Here is a 14301-nt window from a genome sequence, read left to right as displayed (position 1 = left end):
CATTACAACAACTTTTTTTACAGTTTTTCTCAGTCGCTTTGGTGCGTTTCTCACAACACCAGTGCATTTCTGCACAACAGTCAATGCATTCCTCTAAACAATTAGTACAAACTGCAAAACCTAGCTGATAACCTGCAAAAGCGCGTCACATGCTCAAAATGGAGAGCTCATTCCTCAAAAGCAAGTATTGATGTCAATCAAACTGTCAGTATCGTCAAAATGAAAAGTCCTGACACCATTGTTTATGAACAAGATAGTCAGATGGCTTAGTCATGTTTTCATCATGACAGTTTACTCTGGACATTTTTTCCAATGCTAAAAAGTCAGATGTTGGTGACACGTCCTGAAAATGCTCAAGACAGCACTGTATACTATTAACACAGCCATTTAAAAACTACAGTAAAGTTGGACATCACTTAATTTAGTGAGTTATCTGAGTACAAGACACTGAATATGTATGTTTCACATGCTTACTCTGCATTTGCTTTTGACAATCCTAATTTATTCACAGCATTGTGCAAAAGAATAAACACACCCTTATTTACAACAAACATACACTCACTTTGGGTAGAGCTGTGCACAACTGTACACAATAATGCAGTACATATTGGAACTGAACCTACAACACACACAGGTCTGTAAATCATTTATCAAATTGTTCAATTTTAAAGACATTTTCAAGAAAATAAAGATTTAAATTTGTTTGACTCAAGTAATGAAATGAGGACTGTTAGTTTTATATTGGATGACTATTCAGCATTTACAAGTTTAGTTCATTTTGACTGACATGACATAAGCAGATGATGATGTTATAAACAGCAGTGAGTTGTATGAGAGCAGTTGATGCATGTCCACAAGCATTTCAATGTGTTGGAAGGAATGAGAAACTGCTACTTGGATGTGCACAAATGACTAATTGTTTTGAGAAATGCATTATCTGTTGTGCAAATTTAAATAGTGTTGTGAGAAATGCACCAAAGCCACTGAGAAAAACTGTAATTAAAAAGTAATTTATTTTATTTTATTTCTAATTTGATTTTGTAATTTAAATTTAAAAACATATTTATTTTATTTTTAAAAAATTAAAGGACTATTTTTAGTATCTTTGCCCTCAGTTTAATTTTGAGTATTTAAGATGCATAAAATATCATGAAGTTTTTCTCAGTCTCTAATTAACCTAGTGAAGCCTTTAAATGTCACTTTAAGCTGTATAGAAGTGTCTTGAAGAATATCTAGTCTAATATTATTTACTGTCATCATGGCAAAGAGAAAATGAATCAGCTATTACAGAGGAGTTATTAAAACTATTATGATTAGAAATGTGTTGGAGAAATCTGCTCTCCGCTAAACAAAAATTGGGTGAAAAAAATAAACAGAGGAGCTAATAATTCTGACTTCAACTGTATATATATTAAAATATTCTCCTTATTATTTGTAATGTATTTACATTTTTTATTTTATTTTATTTAACTCCGCAGAAAAGATTAGAGAGTACATAGATGATTGAAAATTTAATACATTTTTAATTAAAATTTTCTTTTCTTTTTTAATTTAAATTTTATTATAATCTTTATTAAAACTTTTATTTTAGTAAAATTCTTTTATTTTGTAATTTTTATTTAAAAATTTTTAAAGTAATTTTTAAATTACATTAATTAATTTAATTTATTTTATTTTATTTTACTTTATTTTATTTTATTTTATTTAAATTAAATTAAATTAAATTTAATTTAATTTAATTTAATTTAATTTAATTTAATTTAATTTAATTTAATTTAATTTAATTTAATTTAATTTAATTTAATTTAAGAAGTAATTTTATGGATGAACATCCATTGTTAGACAAATTAAAAGTTTTAACAGCGAGTCCACAGAAACACCCAGTTTAACAATGCGTTGCTTTCAGCAGTCTAATAAAGCTGCTTGAGTCTTGGGACAGAAGGACCAGAACAGAGAGGCGAGTTTAACAAGAGTATCGGGTGAAGCGTAACTCGATCACCTCAGGCTTTGGGGGAACAAGACACAAACACAGCGTCTGTCTCCTGGTCTTTCCCAGATAACAGAGAGCGTTTCTCCCCTTTCTGACTCACTTCCTGCTGAAAAAAAACACATATGCATCCTGAGCTTTTTCCTCCAGTCACACATTCATGCCCTCGACACAATAAACCTACTTCCCAGACACACAATAATAACAAACCACTAATTTACACAGAGAATGTGTTTCGGAGTGGTTTTAAAATGAACCTAAGCTCTTTTTTCAAGATGTAAAATACGTCTCTGATGTCTCTAGAGTGTGTGTGTGTGTGAAGTCAAAATAGCTCACAGATTATGTTCTCTAGCTCTCTGAAACTGACCCTTTCAGGCTTTGATCCTAATTGTGGTGTTTTGGTGACTGTCGCTTTAAATTCAAATGAGATTGTGCTCTTTTTCAGACGAGGGCGGGGCTACAAATGCCTGTGTGTCAGCATAGTGGCAGTTTAAAAACAGCACTGGCTTTATCAGTGCTCGTCAGGTCCATACCTGTCAACATTGGGATGTGAAAATAAGGCATATGCCCCCCATAATCAGGGATATGCCTTATATGGTTATTTCTTCAACTAAGGGGACTTTTAAGTCATTTGATCATATATCCAAATATATATAATTTTGTTCAAATTCCTCTTCCTTTGTCAAACTAACAATAAAACCTACTTTAAAATAATTTACTATCTTTCTATTATATATTTTTCATACTATTCAACCTGCTTTTAGATGTCAAAATCACTGTTTTCGCCTTGTCGCTCACCCTGAGTGTTAGGGTGCTTTCACATCTGTTGTTCGCTTCATTTGGTCCGGACCAAGGGTAATAAATGATACATCGTTGCATTTTCTGCCGTCTTTGGGTCTTTTTCACACTGCTGGCTTTGGTCTGAACCAGTTGAAACAAACCAAAATGCAGTCATCTGACAAAATCCACATCTCTCATTGGCCAGATGTTGTTGAACGTATTTCCTAAACTGCTTATTGATTGGTCAGAATTCAGGTGCGGGAAAATGCCAGTGAACTCCCGCAGGTAAACAAAACCTTTTACTCTGGAGGGACGACTGCGCTGGCTGATTGTATGACTGCTTGAGACAAACTCTACATTACGAAAATGAAGCGCGGCTGGAAAACAGTGTTTAATGCATCGCTCATCACTTCAGGAGGAGCCGTGAATTAATTTAGCTAAACTGCGACATGCTCATCTTGCGGAAATAATACCAACGATCCATCAGGTAATGTTTTCCCCTCTCACTCTCTCTCTGTTGGTAAAGCGCTGTCAACAAATATTTTCCTCCATATCCCATAATGCACAACGCATCGGCCTACGGCAGCTGAATTAGTCCAAAAGGCGCAGTACTTTTTGCGGTTGGACCTGTTTTAGTACGGATCATATTCTCACCACAAACGAACCACTCCAGGGTTCGTTTGAAAGCATAACGAGACCACCTCTTCAAGCAGGTCTCGGTACGCTTATTTGGTCCGCATTTGGTGCGCACTCGAGTACAATTGCTGCATTCACACCTGCCCAAACGAACCGCACGAAAAGGGGAAACGAACTCTAGTGCGATTCAATCGAGCTAAACAAGGCAGGTGTGAAAGCACCCCTAATCTTCATCAATGAATATAACATTTTAAAATATTATTTATCTGGTATCTGTTAATGGATCTTAATGAAGCACTGGTGAAATAATTTCAATATTTCATAGTTATTAATGTGAGACTATTATCAATAAGGGTGGCAGGTGGCAGGGCAGACTCTTATGGATAGGGTGAGAAGCTCTGACACTCGGGAGGAGCTGGGAGTAGAGTCGCTGCTCCTCCACATCGAGAGAAGTCAGCTGAGGTGGCTCGAGCATCTGTTTCAGATGCCTCCTGGATGCCTACCTATAGGGAGGTGTTCCAGGCATATGTTTGACTGCCTTCATTTACTTCATTTTGAAATAAGCTGCATATTGAGATGTGCTGGAATTGACATTTGTTCAGTTCAGGATGGAAAAAATGTTACGCTTATCGAAGTTTGTCCTCTTACAGATCTTACAACTTTAAACTTATGAGACTGTTACGTTAATTTTGAACAAGTTTTTTTACTCAACTTCACAAGGCTAAGAATAGTTTAATGGCCCCCATATCATTAAACCATCGCATTATCAAACTCTAGTGTGACCACAGCTTGACATGAATCATTTCTGACTGAAGCTGCGGTCACACACTAGAGTTTGATGATGCGATATTCTGCCGTACGGCTCTGCGACAACACTGAAAAAAGTGTTGCATGCAGAACTGTTGCAAACAATTTATGTGTTAAATCTAAACAAACTAAGTTTAATAATGTTCAACTTAATTTGTTTGTTTAAATTCAGCCCAAATAAATTGTTTACAACCACTTAACGTGAAAAAAATGAGTAAATGCAAGGAGTCATCTTTGAATACTTCATTTCAGTGAAGGGGCGGGATTAAACAAGATTATTAGACATTAAAAAAAGCGAGCGATTGCTCCATGTTTTACATTTCTGTCCAGAGAGGTCATGTTTTGATCCTCGATTGTTCTCACGCAGTCAAGTGATGCCATTTCACAGGTCAGAGTTCACTAAGCTTGAACTTTGCACCGCAGCAACCTGCAGAATTTAACACATGACCCTGCGCTTCCGGTCCGACGCATTCACGTATATATATGAATGGAAGTCTATGGGGAGAAAAGTCCAGTGTTGAATTCAGTATTTCCTAAAAACATTTGCAGTTTTGTTTTGATAAACGTGACCCTTTTCTAGTTGAAAAATGTAACTGTTCTGCAAAATATCATTAAATAACAAGAATAAATACAATTCCTCTGCTGCTCTGAATGGATTCTGTAACGAAGTGGCTGACACAGAGGGATCCATTTGCAGTATTTTTATTAAACACAGTTTAATAAACAATAGCACACAGATGTTGTGCAAACACAGTAGTATGTAGTCGTTTGGCTGGCGGCAGGTAAACACAGGATGAGTAAGCAGGCATGGGTCAGAAGCAGGCGGCTAGTATCAGAGTCGGTATTCAGGCTGAAGTATAAGGCAGGCGGCAGGCAAGACTTGGTCAATAAACGAAGCAGGATCACAACAGGAAGGCAAACAAGGATGAGACCGCTCAGTAGTGTTAGCCGGGGCAAAACAAGACCTCGCAATGAAGCAGCGTGTGTGTGTGTGTGTGTGCTGCTTATATGTGTGTGGAGTGTGATTGCTGGATGCGTGTCAGGTGTGTCTGCAATCAGTGTAGATGGGTGACGTAATGTCAATAGTCCGGTGATGATGACCTCTGCTGGCCAGCGAGGGGAATGACTGGGAGCGAGTCGGTGACAGATTCATACAAGTGTTAAATTTATTTATTTTTTAAGGTAAGTCCATTATAAGTAACTCTAATCAAATGACTTCAAATATTTATTTAAGACACTTTTACATACATTTTAAATTGTAAAAGTCATTTAATTACAATTATTTAAGTTTTTGCTTTATAGTTTTTGGCTTTCAGGGCATGTCACGCTCTGGGCTCTATCATACTCCTGGCGCAATGTGCTGCAAGGCGCAACACAGTTGTTGTTTGCTAGTTTTAGCTTGGCGCAAGAGTCGTTTTGACATTTTGCGCCACACTGTTTAAATAGCAAATGCATTTGCGCTCATATGTGCGCCCATAGGCCTTCTGTTCTAAAAAGCAGGCATGTTTTGGCATGTTTTGGCGCGTTGCTATTTTGAGAAACTGTAATAAACAGAACAAAGCCGGTCGAAAGTCGAACACAGAGTGCGCCTCGCTTACACACTGCTTAATACACACAAGATGTAGAGCAATACGCAAATATCTTTACATATGAAAAAGAATTAAAATATTAAGGATATATAACGGATATAATAAGGATATATATATAGGATATAAATATAAAGAATTTAAATATTACAAAACATATTATTTTCTAGCCTACATAAATATATTTCATTTCAGCTTTTTCAGTTCATTTAATTTGCTTTTGTATAATGTTATTATTATTAGCAGTATTATTTATTATATCCATATTTATATTTGTTTTATTAACTTAGATTTGCCCACCTGTCAGGTTTTAGACCGTATGGGGCACAGCATGTGTTTTAGGATATAACTCAGGTTTTTGAGCACACTTCATTATTATTGTTCATTTATTCATTTGCTGGAAATTAGAACTGAATTTAGAAATAGTTTTGAAACAAATCTGCGCTTAACAAACGAAATTAATTATTTATAGGCTAATTGATGTCTGTGTGTACAAGGTTTCCCTATCTAAGAGCGAATGTGAAAGTAGATTATGAGATGCCTCATTTCTCATTCTCGTGCTGCAGATGCTCTGTTTAACTGTTTGCTTGTGAAATGCTCAGTTTTTCCACTTAGACTAAGGGTGCTTTCACACCTGTGAATCGATTCAGTTGTTCTGAAACAGAGATTAAAATTGTTACATTGTTGCTCTTTGCTCTTGGAGCGGTTCACTTTCACACTGCAAGTTTCTAATCGGACCAAAAGAGCTAAAACAAGTCACGTGTGAGTAAACTCTCCTCACATTGGTCAGAGTGTCAGGGTTTATTTTGCAGCGTCCCGCTCAGCTGTCAGGAGAGGTGGTGGTTTGGTGGTGATTGACAGGGTGCGCGCGCGTGACGTGTCTGAGGAGAGACGCGGTGGGGAGGGGTGAGAAGGGTGCACAACGATGCCTATTTGAGGACCGGGAGGGAGACGCGAGATTACCGGGAGATCATCACTCGCTTGCGGGCATCCGGAGACTCGCGAAACTTCCCGCCCTACTCATAATTCTCTCTTCATATAGCCGTTTGCTATTACATATCCATAAAACACAGTAATATAACCGCGCTCGGATCGGATCGCTTTCTCACTGCAATCGAACCGCTCCAGGGTTTGTTTCAATCGAGCCGAGACCACCTCATTCAAGGGATCTCAGAGCGATTACTTTGGCGCGGAACAGAGCGCGATTGCCCTGTTCACATATGCCAAACAAACCGCGCTAACTGGGCAAACGAGACACCATCCGAAACAAAAGTGTAGGTGTGAAAGCAACCTAACTTTACATCCTGTAAATAGCGAATGCGCTTATGGCGTGATGCAGCTGCTCTTAAAGGGAATGGGAGATGAGACTCTGATTGGTTTATTCTCAAAACACACCTATAACTTCATTAAGAAAATAAACTCAACCCCTTTAGCCCATGTGCCACGGCGCAAAGCGGATTTTCCCGTCCTTAAAATAGCAAAAGTGGATTCAGACACGCCCTGAAAGCGTTTGCGCCCTTTGCGCATGGATCGTCAAAATAGAGTCCTCTGTGTTTGATGACATCACTTCCTGTCTGTGATCCACCTTGTTGTTTGTATATGGAGAATCATCATGATAATGGCATTATTATAACATTTATATAACCTTTAAGAGGGCTACTTTTAGGCTCAGTGATTTGAACAAAACTCTTAAGTGCACAACTAATTCGCAATGATCAACTGACTGCAATTATGCTTAGATCAAAGTAAAAGTGCTTTGATGAGTAACAAGTGTGTGTTTTGATGTGAAATTGTGTGTTTTCAGTAAGTGACTGTGGTTTTGCTCTCCATGTTGCTCATTTGTTTAGCATTGTAAGGGTGTGTCATTGAAGGAAAGCGTTTGAACAAGCAGTTCAGATTGTGCTCATTTGCATATTATATAAAACCTGCATAAATTAGAGCAAAGTGCATGTACATTACTGCTTATAAATGCTTTTAGAGCGTTTTACTTGACATAGCTGCATTTATTTGATAAAAATATAGTAAATACTGTTAATAAAAATCCTTAAGGGGATAATAATACTGAGCATTTTTTTATTACATTTTTAAAATATTGATTTATTCTAGCCAAACACAAGGAAATAAGAAAAATACTATCGGAAATACTGTGTAAATCTGTTAAACATCACTTAATTTTTTTTATTAATATATTTTAGAAACAAAAATTTATTAGAAAAATAATATTAATGATGTAATTGTTTAATCAAAGATTAATAATGTAGTATGTTAACAAACAATTAAATAATGTTTGAATTACATAATGAATTTAAAGTATAATAATTGCTGGAGTGTGAACAATTTTTTACTAGTTCAGATTGTGCTCATTTGCATAATACATCAAACTCGCATAAATTAGAGCAAAGTGCATGTACTGTCACGTTCCGGTAAAGGGAAAAAGGAGCGAGGACCCAAGTGCAGGGTAGATAGGATTTTATTAAATAATAAAAATAAAATAAAATGCAAAATAAACAACACAGAGTGGCAGAACGCTGACATGTACACTACTGCTCACGAATGTAAATTCAGCATTTAAAAATGAAAAATAATAAAGTAAAATTTGAAAATATATAGTAAATACTGTTTAGTATTAAAAAATCTTCAAGAGCATAATAATATTGTGCACCGCATTTTTAAAATATTGATTTAATTTGGCCAAACTTAAAGAAATAAGAAAAATATAATAGAAAATACTGTGTAACTCTGTTAAACATCCCTTAAAAATTATTAAATATTTGAGAAATACTCAAATAATTTTTTTAAAAAATATTAATGATTTAATTGTTTAATCAAAGATTAATAATGTAGTATGTTAACAAAAAATTAAATAATGTTTGAATTACATAATGAATTTAAAATGTTAATAATCAAGCATTTTAATAAACATTTAAATAATTTAGGTTAGAATTAAATTAATTTAATTAATCATTAAAGGTATAATAATTGCAGGAGGGTGAATAATTTTGTATAGAACGTTTGAACAAGCATTTTAGGTTGTGCTAATTTGCATATTATAACAACTCCACATAAATTAGAGCGGAGTGCATGTACATTAATGCTCACAAATGTCAATCAGTATGATTTTTCATGCTTTTAGACTCAACAAAGCTGCATTTATTTGAAAAATATATATAGTAAATACTGTTTACTATATAAAAATCCCTAAAGGGGCATAAGCATAATAGTTAAAAAATGTTTATTTATTCTTGCCAAACTCAAAGAAGTAAGGAAAATATAATAAGAAAATACTGTGTAAATCTGTTAAACATCACTTAAAAAATAATTAAATAAATTATTTGAAAAATAATATTAATGATTTAATTGTGTATATTATTATATTAATAATTATTAATATATATTAATAATTAAATACTTTAATAATCAATAAAATTATTAAATAATATATGAATTAAATAATTAATTTAGTGAATAATTTTGTCTGCAACCCATATACTTTATATATCATTCATTCATTTATTTATTTATTTTTTTTCGGCTTAATCCCTTAATTAATCCGGGTAGGCAACAGCTAAATGAACCGACAACTTATGTTACATAAATGTTTTATGCAGCGGATGCCCTTCCAGCTGCAACCCATCTCTGGGAAACACCCATACACACTCATTCACACTCATACACTACGGGCAATTTAGCCTACCCAATTCACCTGTACCGTATGTCTTTGGACTGTGGGGGAAACCGGAGCACCCGGAGGAAACCCACGCGAACACAGGGAGAACATGCAAACTCCACACAGAAACGCCAACTGACGCAGCCGGAGCTCGAACCAGTGACCTTCTTGCTGTGAGGCGATTGTGCTACCCACTGCACCACCCTGCATTCTTATATATAGTTTTTATTTGCAATTAATAATAATTGTCACATGACAGAGGAAATGGTGAATCCTGCGTCTTTGAGACGAACAGAAATTAGACACAAACAAGCTTTTAGGTATTAAATGTATCCATGGTTGTTTTCTTCTTTGTGAGGCGTTGTGTTTAAGTGTTTAAGGCTTTGTTTAAAGCTCTGTAGGTCAAATAAAATTCACATAAAGGACACAACAAGACGTTTGAATCAATCATTTTAATCCTGTTGATCTTCGGATTACTCGGCACAATGCACAGGATTTGCAACAAGCCTCATTTATTATCAGCTCTCTTCTCTGATTTGTTAGTCATACAACTTCAGAGGATTTCAGCTGTGAGTTTGTTTAACCTCCTGAATCTCAAACCAAACACAAAAACAATTTAATCCATGCACATTTTTCTGTACTTTGTCATTTTAATCCTGAAATTCTTCTAATCAAACTCGTTTCTGGTTTGTTGATGTGTTCTCATTTTAATATTCATAGTTGCCAAGTTTACTTATAATATGTAAATCAGGTGATCTTCCGTCCATTCCCATATCTGTTTTCAAGCAAAAAAAAAAAAAAAGAAAGCTAAAGCTTTTTCGTTTTTTTTTTTTGCTCACAAATAAACAAGATTTTTGGCTCAATTTTCGTTTTTTAAAGGGCACCTACACTCTCAGAAAAAAAAGGTACAATGAGGGTACAATTTTGTTCCTAGAGGGAACAAAATATAAAATTGTACCTTTAAAGGTCCCATATTGGTCCTTAGGGTACAATTTTGTACCCAAACGGGCTATAAAGGTACAAATGTCCAGATTTAGGTTTGAAAGGTACATTTTTGTACCTTTTATAGCACATTTGGATACAAAATTGTACCGTAAAGGACCAATTTGGCACCTTTAAAGGTACAATTATATATTTTGTTTCCCTATAGGAACAAAATTGTACCCTCAGCTCATGATAAGATCAAGACACTACATAACACTAATTTAAATGTATTAATACTAAACATTAATACTAAAATACATAATTTAAAAATATAATAAATAAATAAATTGATTGAATTAAATATTTTAATAATAAATTTTTTCATGTATTTAAATTACATTTTTTCTCAAAAATGTTAATAATTTAATTTATAATTAAATTTAATTTTAATCATTAAAAACATAAATACTGGTCTTTGCTTACTGTTTAAGACCCTATAGTATATATGGGATGTAGAGTAAGAACCATGCAGAGGGACAGCATCTTCATACAGGTGGTGATGGTGCTGTCTCTTTAAGAATTTGGCTTGTTGAGACGTTATAATAGTGTTTGTTACTGAGGCGGTCGGTAGAGTATGCTGGCTGTTTACACAGAACTTCGCACGCTTTTCAAAGAAAAGTCTATTTTGGAGTCCACACTTTTCAGGTAAGAATGTATTAAAGATTTATTTTCAGTCTCATTTTTACATGTGAAGCCCTGTTCTGTTGATTTTGTCTGACTCTCGGGTCTCGGCTTTCCCCCGCTTTGTGCTCCGGGCTGGCTGGTGTACGTTGGCCTGCAGGATGGAGTTTGCTAAGATGTCTGCAGCTTATTAAAGAAGTTACTACAATGTGATATCGAAGTCACCGAGGGACATAACGTTATAGAAGGTAAGTACTATATGCTGTTAGTTTTCTCGGTGTAAAAGTTCCCTTTATCGCCTACGTTACGTATTCGCGCCTTATATGTTACGTTACGTTACTGCTTTATTAATAAGTGTTGCCACGGCGGAATATAATCGCAACCCAGATAGCAAAATACACTTGGGCCAGTTGCGGCTAGTTTCTCGCCTGCCCGAGTCCGTCTGCTGTATCGTTAACGTACTCGGGCCAGATGCGGCGGCAGAAGCGAGCCGACGCTGCCGTATCCGTGCACCGGAATCGGGCCGTGAGTAATGTGCGGTGTGGCCCGGAGCGGGCGCGACTGAAGTCTTCATATACCTTGATATAAAACCTTTTGTTATTAATACTGGAATTTGTAATTATCGATAATGTTTTATATTTTGAGGCCATTTTCTAGCCTCGGTTGACCGCGGAAATGTAATTTTAGACGGTTATATACACCGCCATTTTGTGAAGAAAAATCACAATTTTGTCACCGGCAAAGCGACTGATTATGTAAACGTGGCTAGTTACAAACGTGGCGTGTGTATGCTTGTACATATCATCGTTTCAGTGTCTAAGTTGTATTAATGTTGAGGAGTGTCCACAAACTCTCATGTCCAGAATTGTTGGTGCTTTACTATCGTTTAACGTTATACTTATATAAAAATAAAATACTATAAATAAATAGTTATTGCTTTATCTTATTGCTTTCCTGAAGTTTATGAAGTTTCCAATTGTATTTCAGGACAAGATTAAACAACATAATGCAGGCTAACAGCATCAGAGCAATGAAGGCATGTCATATGAAAGCATGGCTCAGTTACAAGATGTAAGTATGTCTCATTATCTATACCATGGTTTTAATGGCTTACATACTATTTTAAATTTGTAGGTTTTTACTTACAAACAACAATAAATGTACACCCACGTGTTTAAAATTATTTTCTAGGTTTTCATCGAAAGATGAGAGATCAACTGAAGAATGCTATGGTCCTGACTCTAAGGTACTCTTTCTAAACTTTCTCCACTTGATTAATATTATTAAATTCTAGCTTTGTATGGATTCCTTCATATTTGTTTGTATGCCACATCTTATGTTCCAGGAATTGATTTTACAGCAGCACTACTCATGTTGCCAGCCTTGTTAAGCGAGGCACTTCAACATTTCGTTGTGCTCGGGTGCGTATGTTGTTTTCTGTTCAGTATATGCTGTGATAAATGCATTTTATAATGCTTGATATTCTTTATATTAGGATGACGCAGTGGGTTGTGCTGTCACCTTACAGCAAGAAGGTCGCTGGTTCGAGCCTCGGCTGGGTCAGTTGGCATTTGTGTGAGGAGTTTGCATATTCTTCCAGTGTTCGTGAAGGTTTCCTCCAAGTGCTCCGGTTTCCCCACAAGTCCAAAGACATGCGATATAGCTGAATTTGGTAAGCTTATTTGTCTGTAGTGTATAAATGTGTGTGTGAATAAGTGTGTCTGGATGTTTCATAATACTGGGTTGCAGATAGAAGGGCATCTGCTGCATAAAACATATGCTGGATAAGTTGGTGGTTCATTCCACTGTGGCAACCCCAGATTAATAAAGGGACTAAGCCAAAAAGAAATTGAATGAATGAATGAAATTTATATTAGTCTTTTAATCTGTAATACTTTTTTTTTAAATCGGTGAATATTAATTATTTTACTTTCTATGCATGTTGATTTTCTCTTCATCAGTGATAGAGTGACTGATATTAATGTAATTATTGCTTTGTCATTTACAGTGAACCATCTTCACCACATCCAACAGTTCAAGTACAGGAGGACACCACCGACTGGACAACTGTGTTAACAAGACGAGTCACGGCAGTCTTCAGAGTTGATGGGATTGCGATTGGCCGGGCTAATGATGTGGACGAATATACATTTTTGACATATCCATCTTATTAGATCACCTTGATGTTTCTGCAGTGGAATGTTTTGAATGAACGGTGGACGGTGACAAGCCTCGATCTACTCCAGTTACCAGAGTGATCAACCTTGTTTTTTGTTTCTCTACATGCTCTTGGGATAATCACAATCAAGTTAATCCAGCACAGACACTGCTCTCATTCATGCATAAAGCAGATTTTAAATAACTTGTGGTCCTAATGACTATCAAAGAACATTTTCCAGATATGAGTGCTTTACATGTCATGTTTATCAAAAGCATAAACACATATTGTGTTACAACAAATTACAACTCCACTTGAGGATGATGAGGAGTAATCTACTGATGTTGAGGAAGAGGCTACTGATGTATTTGGTTTTCTGCACTGTTGAAGCAATTTATAGAGAAACTTTGCCTTCATTCTGAAATACAGAGAAAATGTTGATGACAAATTATTTATTATGACTGAGTATTCTGACTAAAGACAAATACTTTGGACTTTATAAAGTGAAGTACTTGATGTAGCCTGTGTAATGTGTTTATAAATCTTAAACAGTATTCTTGTGGTCTTTGTATTAAGGGTAGATTATATACTGTACAGTGAGTGAACAATTTTTATTTGTTTTCTAAATTGTTCTTTTTACTGTTTTACATGTCTGCTTTATATTTACTGTGTAATTTTATTTCTTGACACATTCAGTTGTGAGTTGTAATGAAATATTTCTACATTAATAAATAAAAATGGACATCTGCGAACCAAAATATTTTATTTATTTGTGCATGCAGTCACCAAAGGATCAAAATGCCTGGGTCAGTACCCTGAAAATGCTATATAATATAAAAAGGTACATTTTTGTACCTTCGGTGGGGGTACAAAATTGTCCCTTAAAGGGTACAAATGTAGAAGGTACAATTTTGTACCTTTAAATAGAGGTACAAATTTGTACCCTTAAGGGTACCACCCCAGTGACGGGCCATTTGTACCCTAAAAGGTACAATTTTGTACCTTTTTTTCTGAGAGTGTAGTTTACCCCTTTTACCAGATTTATTATTATTAATATTAACCTATCATTATTATT

At 35.3% G+C, this 14301-nt stretch overlaps 1 protein-coding gene and 1 long non-coding RNA gene across 2 annotated transcripts in view; one reads left to right on the top strand and one right to left on the bottom strand.

Moving 5' to 3' along the window:
* pycr3 (pyrroline-5-carboxylate reductase 3) overlaps positions 1-14301 on the bottom strand; it is a 540655-nt gene that overhangs the window by 110888 nt on the left and 415466 nt on the right. The window lies entirely within an intron of this gene.
* On the top strand, positions 11014-13984 carry LOC137488708 (uncharacterized). Its single transcript, XR_015518996.1, has 7 exons — positions 11014-11092; positions 11229-11316; positions 12056-12139; positions 12260-12314; positions 12414-12489; positions 12564-12740; positions 13077-13984. It is a non-coding gene; the product is annotated as an uncharacterized LOC137488708 (long non-coding RNA).

The sequence above is a fragment of the Danio rerio genome, chromosome 20 (genome assembly GCF_052040795.2).
Source record: "Danio rerio strain M-AB ecotype USA chromosome 20, GRCz13ab, whole genome shotgun sequence".
In the NCBI taxonomy this organism is placed as follows: domain Eukaryota; kingdom Metazoa; phylum Chordata; class Actinopteri; order Cypriniformes; family Danionidae; genus Danio; species Danio rerio.
The sequence above is the reverse complement of the archived record's forward strand: the minus strand, read 5'-3'. Positions and strand labels throughout refer to the sequence as shown.